A 17,263-nucleotide genomic window follows, 5' to 3' on the forward strand; every position below is an offset into this window, starting at 1 on the left:
ATACCAGTAATATTGTACATGTTGTAGGATATGTTCTTTACGTTCTGCCCTCAATTGTTTTAAAATGCAACTTTTCATCTTTCATTTTTATAAAGTTAAAGTAGTTACATGCATTAGAACTATTTTCTTTCTATGTGTGCTCCACATTAAGGGCATATCATACATATTGAAGATTGATGAAATGTACCACATATACCAGTTATCAAGGTTATACTTGATGTTGATTTTTACATGTCTGTTTAATTATAATTGATATATATATATATAGCTATATAGTCTTAGTTGATATGAATATGAACATGATGAATAAACTTAGAAAATCAATTGCCTTTTTTTTTATGAATTAAGATCAATAGATAGACCTACATGTACATGTATAATATATAAATGTTTGTTGAAGCTTAATAAGGGAGACTAATTTATTAGTTTGCCAGAATATTTAGATATAGGAAGATGTGGTATGAGTGCCAATGAGACAACCCTCCATCCGAGTAACAATTTATAAAAGTAAACCAGTATAGGTCAAGGTACGGCCTTCAACACGGAGCATTGGCTCACACCGAACAGCTAGCTATAAAGGGCCCCAAAAATTACTAGTGTAAAACCAACAGTCTAATCTATATAAAAACGAGAAACAGTATGAACTACATAAACAGATGACAACCACTGTATATCATATTGCTGACTTAGGACAGGCAGGAACATATATATTAACATATACTGTTCCCAGGGACAGGTGTTAAAATGTTTCAACATAAGCATGATAAGTCAAATGTCAGTTTGTTAAAGGTCCTGACTTGGGAACAGATAAGTCTGATCAATTCCAATTTTTTTTACTGAATTCAGTTTTGTTACATCCAGGTCTGAGATTAGAAGTGTTAAATTATCTGAATATTTAATACGAAATGTGAATAAGTGGTTTGATTGCCAATGTCAATGAGACAACATCACCAGAAAACAGATGTTAATGTTAACATGATTTGTTGTAAAATAATGACACTATCCTGTGGGGGGGGGGGGGGAAACATTTATGTACTTTGACATGATCAACATCACGTCTGCATGTCAAATTTCACATATATTTTGGTGTTTTTGTGCATTTAAAGTACTAGTAGTATTGTGGTGGAGATCGAATATGGTACCCAGACTGGCCAGATTAAGGGCCAAAATTGATGACTCGATATTTCTTATAATATCAATAAAATGTCATTCAAACTAAGTTATACGCGATGCCAGTGTATCAAACTTGTAATCTGCAACAAACAAAATTGCCATAATTGCATTCATTTAATCACAGAATGGTGAACAATGCAAGGGTGGTAATAAAAAAAATGGCGCTAATGTCATTTCGCAATGAAACCGCTAATTATGACAGGTTTCTTTATTATTACCAATATAATGGCATTCAAACTACATAATGCGTGAGGCTAGTGTACCAAACTTGTAATCTGTCGCTTCAAATTTGTCATAATCGCATTTATTTCATCACAAAATAGTAAACAATGCAAACGGGATAATACAAAAAAATGGCGCCAGTGGCATTTTTTCAATGACCGAGCATTTTGCAAACATAATAAAACACTTTACATCGAATAAATCACTCTCATATTGGTCATTTCATATGACAGAATATATCTACTTTACGATAAAACTTACCAATTAATTGCAGTTGTTGAACGTGTGGAATTATGTGGTTGATTTTATTAGCAGTCCCGATAGCTTTCTGTCAGACGCTTCCAAACTACATTAATCTCGCGAAGTCTCGTGTAGTTCGGGATTTCATCAATTTTATACTGAAAAGCCTACGAGATTCATTTCCCGTTAGATATACTGTTCCCAGTTGATACTAACAAATATTTTTTTTTATAATAATAACCACATAAGTTAACAAGAAAAAAATATTGTCACAATATTATAAAACAGGCTTGACAACTCAGGTCTATAACCCACAACAAGCCCCGAAGGTTTTGATATACATACGAATAACCGACCAATACACTTTGGGGTAATTGTGCAGTAACATGGCATCCATGTATGCCCTTGTGCTACCTTTCTTGATAACAGGGATACATAGTTCGAAGTTTTGCACTATATGTGACAAAGACAATTCGCTATACCCGCTAACTCTACAAAACCTGGATGGGAATAATGCAACTTTAGGACAGTTAGTTGATGGCAATGTAACTCTGCTACTGAATGTCGCTACATTTTGAGGTATGTATCATTATAAAAAATCCTCTTTGGCAGACAGAGTTGTATTCAATACATTTTATTCTTATTTAGTATCATTTTAAATATAAAATATATTGTTACACAAATAATTAAATTTATGTAAAAAAATCATGTTATGTTATGGAAAGAAACTGCTTGTGTTGCTAGGTATATCTGTTGACATAATTTGTAATGCATTTCTGTAATTCAATTTTTACTTATTTTGTGTTATATCTCGTCTCACTATTTTTAATATGTACCACCTTTGATAGGTATTTAGTATGACGATAAATTTTCACTTCCGTACTCGTACTCTGAACAACAAATTTATTAATTTTGTAAAAAATGTTTACTTCTGTACTCCTAACAACAAAATTATTATATTTAAATTTACATGTGTACGTTGTTTTAGTTAATGTCATTTTGTCCCAGGTAAGAGTTGTCTTATTGACACTCTTCCTACATCTTTTTTATTTCTACCTGTAACGTCTATATTATATAGGCACCTATGTTTTAATATTGTATTTATATTGTGTCATAGATCAAACTATAATAATGGTTTACTTTTACAAATTGTGACTGGGATGGAGAGTTGTCTCATTGATACTCATACCACATCTTCTTATATCTAATTATTCGTTCATTGTATGTTTACTTGTTTTTGTTTAAATGTCTTTTTGATCGAGTTAAGCCATTTCAATTACTATTTTATAGTGTGTCATTTTATGTTGTAATGTTACACTATTGTCTTAGGTTAGGGTGAAGGTTGGCGCCTGTTAAAACGTTTACACCCGTTGCATTTGTATGCACCTGTTGTTCAGTGTTTGTCGTTTGTTGGTGTGGTTCATAGGTGTTTTTCGTTTCTCGTTTTTAACCGGATTTTCGAAGGAAATATCGGTTATTAAAATGGTGATATACGGCGGGCGGCTGGGCGGTTTGGCGGCTGCCAAACAGTGTCAGCACAATAACATGAAAACGCTTTAACATTTTTTTTTTCAAATTTAAATATGTTGTTTCCTGGGACTTAATGAAGGTCTCTATTAATTTTCAAGATTTTAGTATATCTCCTTTGTGAGTTATCACCATTTTTAATATCCAAAAGTAGAATTTTTAAATATTTTACTGTTGTTGTCATGTTATGATTTGTCTTATCTCAGAATAAAAATTGGAGTGACAGATTTATTTGAAAATTATCTATTTCCTAAGTGGTAATGATTATAAGCTATATCATTAGACATTTTGCAGATTATTACATTATTAATTATGTTAGAGTACTATGTTAAACAACCATAGTTCTGTTCAATTAGATATTATAAATATTTCAGCATATGATAATGATTTATTTTCATTATTAATTAGATCTTGGAAATATTTTAGCATATAATAATCATTGGAGTGACAGATTTATTTGAAAATTTTCTGTTTTCTGATAAGATCTGTAGGACTGTATATGTACAGTTTGAAACTTACTAGTATTACTGTATAAATGAAGTTTGGAATTTACTGTTCATTATAAGACATTTTGTAGATAATTAAGTGACGGTTAATCATATATATTCTTACCCCTACCCCCTTCAATTTGATAATGTGCTTTTATCTTGTAAACGGTTGAGATCCCTACTCCTAAACCATATATATTCTTGTATGGGACAATAAAACAAATCAAATGAAATATTGGGATAGTCCTCGGGTTCACAGCTACCCTCCTTTTTTTGAAATCTTGTAAATGTGCAAGCTCTCCACCCTGAAACCATATATATTCTTGTATGTTACAAATCAAATGAAATAAAAGGTGATTCCCCTTGGGTCACACCCAGCGTGTCTGTTTGAGAACTTGTAAACGGTCGAGATCCCCACCCCTAAACCATATATATTTTTGTATGGGACAATAAAAGAAATCAAAAGAAATATAGGGGAAGTCCATTGTGGTAACCCCCACCCCCTTCTGTTTGAGAAATTGTAAACGGTTGAGATCCCCACCCCTAAACCATATTTATTCTTGTATTTGACAATAAAACAAATCAAATAAAATTTAGGGGAAGTCCACGAGGGTAAACCCCACCCCCTTCTTTTTGAAAACTTGTGAACAGTCAAGATCCCCACCCTGAAACCATTTTTCTTCTTGTATATTACAATAAAACAAATCAAATGAAATAAAAGTCGAGTCCCCTGGGGTCACCCCACCTTTTTCCTGTTTAAGAACTTGAAAATGGTTAAGATCCCTCACCCCTAAACCATATATATTCTTGTATGGGACAATAAAACAAATCAAATGTAATATAGGGGAAGTCCATTGGGATAACCCCCACCCCCTTCTTTTTAATAGCTTGTAAACGGTCAAGATTCCCACACAGAAACCATATATATTCTTGTATGGGACAATATATCAAATCAAATGAAATATAGATGAAGTCCACGGGGGTAAATCCTAACCCCTTCTTTTTGAAAACTTGTAAACGGTTGAGATCCCCACCCTAAACCATATATATTCTTGTATGGGACAAAAAAACAAATCAAATGAAATTTAACGGAAGTCCACGGTGGTAAACCCCACCCCCTTCTTTTTGAAAACTTGTAAACGGTTGAGATCCCCACCCCTAAACCATATATATTCTTGTATGGGACAATAAAACAAATCAATTGAAATTTAGGGGAAGTCCCCTGGGGTAACCCCCACCTTTTTTTTTTAAACTTGTAAATGGTCAAGATCCCCACCCTAAACCATATATATTCTTGTATGTTACATTAAAACAAATCAAATGAAATAAAAGTCAAGTCCCCTGGAGTCATCCCCACCTTCTTTCTGTTTAAGAACTTGTAAACGGTCGAGATCCCCACCCCTAAACCATATATATTCTTGTATGGGACAATAAAAATAATCAAATGAAATATAGGGGAAGTCCGTTGGGGTAACCCCTACCCCCTTTTCTTGATAACTTGTAAACGGTCAAGATTCCCATCCAGAAACCATATATATTCTTGTATGGGACAATATATCAAATCAAATGAAATATAGGGGAAGTCCACGGGGGTAAACACTCTTTTTTTTTGAAAACGGTTGAGATCCCCACCCCTAAACCATATACATTCTTGTATGGGACAATAAAATAAAGCAAATTTAATTAGGGAAAGTCCCTGGGGTAACCTCTACTCTCCTTTTTTTTGAAAACTTGTAAACGGTAAAGATCCCCACCGCGAAACCATATATATTCTTGTATGTTACAATAAAACAAATGAAATGAAATAAAAGGTGAGTTCCTTGGGGTCATTCCCACCTTCTTCCTGTTTAAGAACTTGTAAATGGTCGAGATCCCCGCCCCTAAACCATATATATCCTTGTATGGGACAAAAAAACAAATCATATGAAATAAAGGGCAGATCCCCTGGGAAAATTAATCAGTTTGTGTGTGTTATATTTGAACATAAATTAAATATATATAGGGTTCTTTCAAGTGCTGAATCTGAACTTGTTTTTAATTAGATAATACTCTATTTTTATTATGAGATAAAGTTTATGACATTGATAGATAAGTTGCAGATCTGTATTATTTTTTGACACATGAAAGAAACAATATTAGCAACTATTAATTAAATTTGATTATAATATGGAAATAGATATAACATCATATCTGATTTTAGAGAAGTATTTTGCTGATTTTTTACTGGTTTATGGAAATAAGTTTGAGTTATTTGTTTTGAAAAGTGATGTGTTTAATTGATAGATATAAAATCATATCTAAATTTAGAGATTTATGAGTGGTTAAGTCATATCTAATTTTAGAGAATTATTTTGGTGTTTTGTTACTGGTTCATGGAAATAAATTTGAGTTATTGGCGAAATATCATTGGTAAATTGTTTGAAACCTTTTTTGGTAGGCTGTGTGTCTGTCTGTCTGTCTTTCTGTCTGTTTGTCCTTCAGTTTGGTAAATCAGTTTGCCACACTTTTATGCCTGTAGTTGAGGGGGCATTAAGTTTTACCCTTGTCTGTCTGTAAGTACGTATGCTGTATGTCCCAAAATTGGTTTTCGTTCTCTATGGGATAATAAAACAAATCAAATGAAATATAGGGGAAGTCCATTGGGGTAACTACCACCCCCCTTCTTTTTGATAACTTGTAAACGGTCAAGATCCCCGCCCTGAAACCATATACCTATGTTCTTGTATGTTACAATAAAACAAATCAAATCCATTTTTAAAATCTAAAAGTGGAATTTTAAAATATTTATCTCTTGTTATTATTTTATGACTTGTCTTATCTCACAATAAAAATTGGAGTGACAGATTTATTTGAAAATTATCTATTTCCTAAGTGGTGATGATTATAAGCTATATTATTAGACATTTTGTAGATAATTAAGTCTCCCTAAACCATATATATTCTTACCCCCACCCCCCTTCAATTTGAGAATGAGCTTTTATCTTGTAAACGGTCGAGATCCCCACCCCTAAACCATATATAATCTTGTATGGGACAATAAAACAAATCAAACGAAATATTGGGGGAGTCCTCGGGACCACCCCCACCCCCTTTCTTTTTGAAAATTATCTATTTCCTAAGTGGTGATGATTATAAGCTATATTATTAGACATTTTGTAGATAATTAGGTCTCCTTAAACCATATATATTCTTACCCCCACCCCCCTTCAATTTGAGAATGAGCTTTTATCTTGTAAGCGGTCAAGATTCCCACCCATAAACCATATATATTCTTGTATGGGTCAATAAACAAATCAAATGAAATATTGGGAAAGTCCATGGGGGTAACCCCCACCCCCTTCTTTTTGATAAAGTGTAAACGGTCGAGATCCCCATCCCTGAACCATATATATTCTTGAATGGGACATTAAAACAAATCAAATGAAATGTAGGGGAAGTCCCCTGGGGTGACCCCCACCCCCTTCTTTTTGAAAACTTGTAAATGTCCAAAAGATACCCACCCTGAAAACCATATATATTCTTGTATGGGACAATAACACAAATCAAATGAAAATATAGGGGAAGTCCATGGGGGTAACCCCCACCCCCTTCTTTTTGAGAACTTGTAAACGGTCAAGATCCCCACCCCTAAACCATATATATTCTTGAATGGGACAATAAAACAAATCAAATGAAATTGAGGGGAAGTCCCCTGGGGAAATCCCCACCCCTTTTTTTTGAAAACTTGTTAACGCTCAAGATCCCCACCCCGAAACCATATATTTTCTTGTATGGGACAATAAAACAAATCAAATGAAATATAAGGCGAGTCCCCTTGGGTCACCCCCCCTCCTGTTTGAGAACTTGTAAACGGTCGAGATCCTTACCCCTAAACCATATATATAATTGTATGGGACAATAAAACAAATCAAATGAAATATAGGGGAAGTCTAGGGGGTCACCGCCACCCCCTTTTTTATTAAAACTTGTAAACAGTCGAGTTCCCCACCCCGAAACCATATATATTCTTGTATGGAACAATAAAACAAATCAAATCAAATAAAATGCGAGTCCCCTGGGGTCAACCCACCCCCTCCTGTTTGAGAACTTGTAAACGGTCGAGATCCCACCTCTAATCCATATATATTCTTGTATGGGACAATAAAACAAATCAAATGAAATATAGGGAAAGTCCAGGGGGTCACCCCCACCCCCTTCTTTTTGAAAATTTATAATGGTCAAGATCCCCACCCCTAAACCATAAATATTCTTGAATGGGACAATAAAACAAATCAAATGAAATATTGGGAAAAGTCCCCTGGGGTAACCCCCACCCCCCTTCTTTTTGAAAACTTGTGAATGGTCAAGATCCCCACCCCGAAACCATATATATTCTTGTATGGGACAATAAAACAAATCAAATGAAATATAAGGCGAGTCCCCTGGGGTCACCCCACCCCATCCTGTTTGAGAACTTGTAAACGGTCGAGATCCCCACCCCTAAACCATATGTATTCTTGTATGGGACAATAACACTAATCAAATGAAATATAGGGGAAGTCCAGGGGGTCACCCAACCCCCTTCTTTTTGAAAATTTGTAAATGGTCAAGATCCCCACCCCTAAACCATATATATTCTTGTATGGGTCAATAAAACAAATAAAATGAAATATTTGGGAAGTCCATGGGGGTAACCCCCACCCCCTTCTTTTTGAGAACTTGTACACGGTCGAGATCCCCACCCCTGAACCATATATATTCTTGTATGGGTCAATAAAACAAATCAAATGAAATTGAGGGGAAAACCCTTGGGGTAACCCCCATCCCCCTTCTTTTTGAAAACTTGTAAATGGTCAAGATACCCACCCTGAACCCATATATATTCTTGTATGGGACAATTAAACTAATCAAATGAAGTAAAAAGCGAGTCCCCTTGGGTCACCCCAACCCTCTCCTGTTTGAGTACTTGTAAACGGTCGAGATCCCCACCCCTAAACCATATATATTCTTGTATGGGACAATAACACAAATCAAATGAAAATATAGGGGAAGTCCATGGGGGTCACCCCACCCCCTTCTTTTTGAGAACTTGTAAACGGTCAAGATCCCCACCCCGAAACCATATATATTCTTGTATGGGAAAATAAATCTAATCAAATGAAATATAGAAGAAGTCCATGGGGGTAACCCCCACCCCCCTTCTTTTTGAAACCTTGTTAACGGCAAGATCCCCACCCCTGAACCATAAATATTCTTGAATGGGACAATAAAACAATTCAAATGAAATTGAGGGGAAGTCCCCTGAGGAAACCCCCACCCCCTCCTGTTTGAGAACTTGTAAACGGTCGAGATCCTTATCCCTTAACCATATATATTCTTGTATGGGACAATAAAACAAATCAAATGAAATATAGGGGAAGTCCAGGGGGGGTCACCCCACCCCTTTTTTTTTGAAAACTTGTAAACAGTCAAGATCCCCACCCCGAAACCATATATATTCTTGTATGGGACAATAAAACAAATCAAATGAAATAAAAGGCGAGTCCCCTGGGGTTCATCCCACCCCCTCCTGTTTGAGAACTTGTAAACGGTCGAGATCCCCACCCCTAATCCATATATATTCTTGTATGGGACAATAAAACAAATCAAATGAAATATAGGGAAAGTCCAGGGGTCATCCCCACCCCCCTTCTTTTTGAAAATTTGTAAATGGTCAAGATCCCCACCCCTAAACCATATATATTCTTGAATGGGACAATAAAACAAATCAAATGAAATATTTGGGAAAGTCCCCTGGGGTAACCCCCATCCCCCTTCTTTTTGAAAACTTGTAAATGGTCAAGATCCCCACCCCGAAATCATATATATTCTTGTATGGGACAATAAAACAAATCAAATGAAATATAAGGTGAGTCCACTTGGGTCACCCCCACCCCCCTCCTGTTTAAGAACTTGTAAACGGTTGAGCTTTTCATTATTAATAAGATAATACCACATTGAGGTCCAAAGGGTCCTAAATTAAACTTTTGTTTAATTTCATCAAATATTGAATTCTTTGGTTCTTTGATATGCTGATTCTAACAATGTTTGAGTGTTAAATCATATCTAATTTTAGAGAACTTAGTCATCACTGGTTGTTGTTACTATATTATTGATTATAATTTGAAAAAATGCATCATATCTTATTTTAGAGAACTATTTATCCAGTTTGAGTTATTTCCATTTGCACAGAAAATATTATGGATAAAATTAACCTGTGTTTCATTTCAACATAAATTAAATATATATATAGGGTTCTTTCAAATGCTGAATCTAAACTCTATTTAAATATTAGATTTTTAGGCCCAGTTTTCAAGTTGGTCCAAATCAGGGTCCAAAATTAATTTTTGTTTGATTCAACAAAAATTGAATTTATGGGGTTCTTTGAAATGCTGAATCTAATATATTGCTCCATGTATTGAGAGATTTTGGATTGTGGGCTCCTTTATCAAATTGGTCCACATTGAGGTCCAAAGGGTCCTAGATTAAACTTTTGTCTGATTTCATCAAAAATTGAATTCTTGGGATTCTTTGATATGCTGATTCTAATATGTACTTAGATTTTGGACCATAATAGGTATTTAAATGTCCAATTTCAAATATATCAGTTCTTTGACTACATTCATTTTGTGTCACAAACCTATGATGTGTCAAATATTCAATCACAATCCAAATTCAGAGCTGTTTTAAGTTTAAATGTAGTGTCCATACTTGTTCAACTGTTCAGGGTTCGACCTCTGCAGGAAAATCCGGTTTGCTGTCTCTCTGACAGCCTCTTGTTTATATATAGATTAGACTGTTGGTTTCCTGTTTTAATTGTTTTACACTAGTCATTTTGGGGCCCTTTATAGCTTGCTGTTCGGTGTGAGCCAAGGCTCCGTGATGAAGGCCGTACTTTGACCTATAATTGTTAACTTTTTATACAGTGTGACTTGGATGGAGAGTTGTCTCATTGGCACTCATACCACATCTTCTTATTTATATTGATAAACAACTGTTTATTTGTAAACTTACTTAATTGTTACATTGGACATATGAAGAAGAAGAAGTCGGAACTGAATTATTCATAGGAAATATGATTCATATCAGATTTACTCAGGTAGCCCTCCACAGTTGGTGGGTCGTTTCGCATTTTGGTCACGATGTATTTTTCAAATATGAAAGTTATTGTTCTAATAAATATCATTTTGGGATAGATGAGCCTTCAAAGTGGGTTTATAAGAACATCAAGATTGTGTAATGTATGTATAATGATGGACTGTTTTCTGTTTGACAATCCGTTTTTTTTCATATCCATATACCAAACATTGACCTCACCCTTTTGCGCAAGAACTTTACGAAATTTTACGAAAAAATGAGGTGACAGACACAATTTTTATTTGATCATTTAATAGATACATGTCAATGGTTTAAAAAAAAAAATTCTCTCAAAGGGATTGAAATTTTACTTTAAACCAAATTTTGCAATATTTTATGGCAAATAAGTAAAGAATGTTGCCATGGATACACAAAAGAGTAATAATATTTCATCATTTCAACTATTGAAAATTAAATCCATGGAAGATACTAATTACATACATATTCACTTGTATGACACAAACAGTACTTAGCTTAACTTTTAGAAAGCCAGGAAAAGAGGATGATTAAACATTTTGTGGATCAATTTTAATTTTATATTATATCATATAATATTACTGTTGAGTGCTACTTCATAATATGATATTTTATATTATAATTACATTACATGTATGCTTCCGTACAATTTTGATTGGCTGACAACAATCGCGGGTACGGACCAATATCATATTTTATTTCCGTATAAAGTACAGCTGAACCGCTATGACTGTACATGATATCTGTTACAATGTTAAAATAATGCATAAAAAAAAAAACAAACGAAAAGCTTGATGTATAACTCTTAATTTCATTGGTGTAGCATAAAAGTGTAATTTTAAGAATTAAATTTTATAATGCGCACATTTTTAATGTGAAGCGCTTCAAACTAAATGTGCTTCGGTCAACGCTTTTACACCCCAGTAAATTTATAAAAAAGAAGCATTCAATCTTAAATAATTACATTGCATGTATGTTTCATTAGAATCCCTACTTTGAATTGGTTGACAACAATCGCGATGCATTCCAATATCATATTTTATTTCGTATAAAATATAAGAGTTTCGTATAAAATACAAGAGTTGTAATTGATCATGATTGCACGTGCTATCTGTGACAATTTTAAATAATGTATTGAAAACCACACAAAAAGCTTGGTATAACTCTTAATTTCATGGTTGTAGCATAAAAATATAATTATAAGAATTGAATGCTTATTCTTATGATTTTATTTCAGAAATGAATGCTTCTTTTTTGTAATTTTATTTGGAGGTAAAAGTGTTAACCGAAGCACATTTTGTACGAAGAGCGGAAGCGCTTCATTCTAAAAATATGTACCTTTTACACCCCAATAAAATTACAAAAAGAAACATTCATTTCTTATAATTACATTTTTATGCTAATAAGACCATGAAAAAAAGTTTTATCAAGTTTTCTTTTATTTACCTGTGCACTTTTTCTGTGCACATTTTTTTGTGGAAGCACGTGTCATCACGAATGAAACATTTTATTTTCATATGAAATGACTCGCGATTGTTGTTAGTCAATCAAACTAGCGGATTCTCGTGAAACATACATGTAATGTTATTATAGTGTTGTAAAAGCGTTGATTGTGCGCGCTTCATTGACAATGTGCTTCGGTCAAGCATTCAATTCTTAAAAATAGCAGAAAATACATGCATTGCTCATGGTTGAAGGCCGTACGGTGATCTATTTGTTAATTTCTGTGTCATTTGGTCTCTTGTGGAGAGTCGTCTCATTGGCAATCATACCACATCTTCTTTTTATATATGAAAATCAAAGTGAATCACAAGTCAGATGTTTAAGTAAAGTATATGATTTAGGTTGCTTGTGTAACGTGTTTGGCGTATTTATGTACTAACTATTAGTATCCATTTTCAAGGAATCTGAGATACTTCAATATCGGTCTTTATATTAACCCGTAACCTAACTACAACTTAAAGTTTACCGGAAACTACGAGATCAAACTTTAGTACTTTGAATCTAGATTATAATGAAACAACAAAATGATATGCATTCATTGTTCTTCAGTTTATCCTTTAATTTAATAACTCCGAGCTCCAAACTCATTTGACATACTGTAATCTTTATGAAACCAAGAACCGAGACTCCAACTTACTAACCACAAATAAAACCGACAGGAAACTGACAACAAAGTGACTTGTGACTATTTACTTATATTACAAGGAGCGCGGTCTTTAAAGAGAGCACCATAGCAACAATAATTAAATTTTATGGGTAAAGAGTCTCATAGCAATCAAGGATGATAAGGGGGTGATTTTCAATTTTCCTCTGATGTTGTGGTCAAACAAGTAATTTATAATAAATTCAAATAAATCATTGAATTACAAATGTTTACTTGTAGGATATGATGCAAAGAACTACAGATACTGTCAGGCCTTCAACAATGAACAAATCCCTTACAGTATAATAAATCATAAATGACCCCGGCATCTCAAAATGATTTAAAATTAAAATGAGAAATCCAACGGTTTGATTTATACTAAAAACATAAAACGAAAAACAAATAAGGCAGACTGAATATGACAGGGTTAAATATGATTGTAAGCGTTCAATCCTCCCCTAAACAATGACAGTGGTGTTACAACTCAACACAAGAATAAACAACAGAACAACAAACTATAAGACCCGGTAGTAGGCTTGAATCATTAGATCGGCACTAAGCACATAAAAAACCCTAACAAAAAATAAAAAAAACAAAAAAACAAAAAACAAGAAATTAACAACACAATGTCCTGAACTAAGAGCACTCCCAGTAACTGAAAGCTAGTTCAAAGCCATGTCCACCTTAAACATAACCAATTTACTTCCGATCTTGAACTTGTCTTGAATACATATTATTCAAACACTACTTATTGAACTTATACATTTCCTATTTTAGACTATTATTCGAGATGAATTTACTTGTAATAACATTAACGGTACCAATTTTTTTGCACCAGATGCGCATTTCGACAATTAATGTCTCTTCAGTGATGCTCGAGGCAAAAATGTTTGAAAATCCAAAGCTTATTAAAAAGATGAAGAGCAATAAACCAAAAAGGCCAAAAAAGTATAGCCAAAGCCGGGCAAGGAATCAGACCTGTGCATGAGGGAGATATATTCCTTAATTCAAAATAATTTCCAAAATTTTGTAACAGCAAATTTGAATAACACAAAATCCGTATTTTCATGTAAGTACCGAAATACTGGCTACTGATACCCTCAGGGACTAACAGTCTACCAGCAGAGGCATCGACCCAGTGGTAGTAATAACATTAACGGTATCAATTTTTCTGCACCAGATGCGTATTTCGACAATCATTGTCTCTTCAGTGATGCTCGAGACCAAAATATTTGAAAATCCAAAACTTATTAAAAAGATGAAGAGTAATAAACCAAAAAGGACATAAAAGTATACCCAAAGCCGGTCAAGGAATCAGAGCTGTGCATGAGGGAGATATATTCCTTAATTTAAAATAATTTTCAAAATTTTGTAACAGCAAATTTGAATAACACAAAATCCGTATTTTCATGCAGGTACCGAAGTACAGTTACTGGCTACTGGGCTGGTGATACCCTCGGGGCCTAACAGTCCACCAACAGAGGCATCGACCCAGTGGTAGTAAACTCCATAAAATAAACATATTTCATCAAAAGGGAAAATTAGATGTCTTAATTCAAGAATTGTCGGATTACTCAATAGATCCTAATGATACAAAATTATCAGATGCTAGAACAACTAATGCGATGCTTTATAGTGATTAAAAGCTAAGTGAAATTTAACACATTATTTTTTTACAGCTTTTACATACCAATATATACAGTTAAATGCACTTATTGAAAATGTTACTATGATGAGTACCAGCTACAACTTGTCAGTGATTGGTATCCCGTGTAACCAGTTTGCCCACCAGGAACCAGCAGACAATGCAACAGAACTATACAATGGATTACAATACGTCCGACCAGGAAGTGGGTATATTCCAAAGTTCAAACTCATGAAGAAAATAGATGTCAATGGAGTAAACGAAACCTTATTTTATAAAAATATAAAGGTAATTATTGAAATAAATTGTGTGGACATTTTTATTTCCAGCAATCAAGGTCAAAACAGACATGTTACCGGTGATTTTGATTTGATGTAAATTCTTTCACAAAATTGTTGCATTTACCTTTATTTTATACATACAAATGTTCTAATTCCAAATTCTACATTTATCAATTATTGTTTTATTTACATTACCAGGAATCATGTCCACTACCAGAGGCAGCCATTTTCTTTCCAAAGGAGAGCTTCTGGGATCCTATTCGTCCAAGGGATATATCATGGAACTTCGAAAAATTTATTTTTGATCGACAAGGTCGACCCCTACTTAGATGTCTACCAAAAGTTGAACCGGCTGATATTCAGGGTATATTAGAATTTGTTGGAAAAAGCAATTCAAATGTTCCGCGAAACCAGCTTGTAACAACTCTGAGGAAAAACTTCCTGAATGGTATTGAATCGAAATATACAACCACTGTTAGTTAAATGAAATATGTTTTCAAGTCATGTTTATGTATCGTTTACCTTTGACAAATTTGTTCCAGACCCTATGGGGAGAGCTAATTTTGATGTTACGTTTAAAAGAAATGGTTTGTGCATTTTCTTTTTCTTTTAAAACGAAACCATAAGCGGTACATAATACACAATACACTAATAAATGTTTTGTTTTTATTGAACATGTTTTATGTAAGAATAGACAATGTCGCCTGCAACAAAGGTGGAAGATACAAAGGGAACATAAACGAAAGAAAAAAAAAAACCAAAAAAATAATTACCGAGCAACACGAACCCCCACAAAAAACTGAGATTGTTCTTAGGTATTTCGGAAGGGTGAGCAGATCCTGCTCAAATAGTGAACTGTTCATAATATGCAATATTCAGAATCTGGTTATTGGTTAAAAATAAAATCAACAATTATTTCTTTGTTATAATTACTACAATTTTACCTTATATGGATACAATCACAGTATAAAGAAAGACCAAGATTGTAAGTTTAATTTTGATATTGTTTTATGTACTCAATATATGGTTTTGTCTTGAAGAAGGTCTGTACAGTTCATTTGTACATGAACTGACTTTCATTTTAGAGAAAGGATTTATATGGTTAGATTTATTGCTACTATACCAAGTCAGTAAATGGTTATCAGATCCGTCTATGTATATGCTTGTGTGCCAGCAATCTAAGTATTTTAAACAAAACGATTATTGTCGAATTGTATAGTCACGGCAATCGCGTTGTTCATTAATATGGACAAACCATAAGTTGCATTACTGCAGTTATTCTGGGAGTGTAAAACCTGTTTCAGACTGAATTGTCATTTATATCTGTTATGTTTTTGTGTGTGTCTTAAAACCATCCTAATAAAAAAACGGTCAACCGACTTCAGATGAACTGCTTTATGAACTACTAAATTGAAATTTCAGAGTAAAATAACAAAAATACCGAACTCCAAACATTTTTTCATCAGGTCTTCCTCCCATGGTTTTGAAGATTTAAAAGCTTCGTCATTTTGTATGGATTATTGTACCTTCCCTTCGTTTCAAACTAGTTAAGTACTCTTTTTTTCGGATTTTATTTTCCTGTTGCGATGTCAAAAAATAAGCAAAAAAGTGTAGTTGTGGAGTTTTTCTTCCATGTATAATGGAATAAATAACGATGTGGAAAATATATTGTATTAGAATTTCATTTCTGAAATAGTATGTTGCGATATTTATAGTAAGTGTCGTAAAAAGAATAAAGCAAAAATCTTGCAGCATATTTTAACACTGAAACACTAGTCTAGGAGAACATGCTTTATCTATTAGCTTTAAATGAATTTGAACTAGCATTTATAAACTGCGAGTACTTTTGGATAGGCACATTGTGTCTTTTGTCTTTATGTTACATGTAAATGTTTTAAGGGGATATTGTGTTTCATATCGATCCAATGAGTAAAAAATAAGAATAAGAAGATGTGGTATGATTATCAATGAGACAACTCTCTACCAGAGACCAAATAACATAGAAGTTAACAATTAAGGTCACAGTACGGCCTTCAACAATTAAAACAAGAAAATGCTGTTAGTATTGTCTCCCTTTTTATTGTATTAAGATTGTCTCTTCTTTCTTCAAATATTATAGAAGGGTGGCAAATATTAATTTTCCATTATATAATCTATCAGTCGAATTTATAAACGCTAAAGATGGTACTTTGAATCATAAGAATATTAATTTGTTGTACTTGTAAATTCATTTAAACTAAAATTAGGAACAAAAAATGAATTATTAATTTGTATTTAAAGTGTCCTTTCAACCTCATTTACTTTGTAGAATATATAAACAAAACACTCTGTTATGATAAATGTTTTATTGGTGAATCTAAATATCAGTTTAATGAAGAGCATTATTAGATCATCATTATATTGTACAACG

At 33.5% G+C, this 17,263-nt stretch overlaps 1 pseudogene; it reads left to right on the forward strand.

The window, feature by feature from the left end:
- Positions 1–1,943: 1,943 nt before the first annotated feature.
- LOC127708952 (glutathione peroxidase-like) lies at positions 1,944–15,527 on the forward strand (annotated as a pseudogene).
- The last annotated feature ends 1,736 nt before the right edge of the window (positions 15,528–17,263 follow it).

This window comes from Mytilus californianus, unplaced genomic scaffold, assembly GCF_021869535.1.
Source record: "Mytilus californianus isolate M0D057914Y unplaced genomic scaffold, xbMytCali1.0.p SCAF_7, whole genome shotgun sequence".
NCBI classification, from domain to species: domain Eukaryota; kingdom Metazoa; phylum Mollusca; class Bivalvia; order Mytilida; family Mytilidae; genus Mytilus; species Mytilus californianus.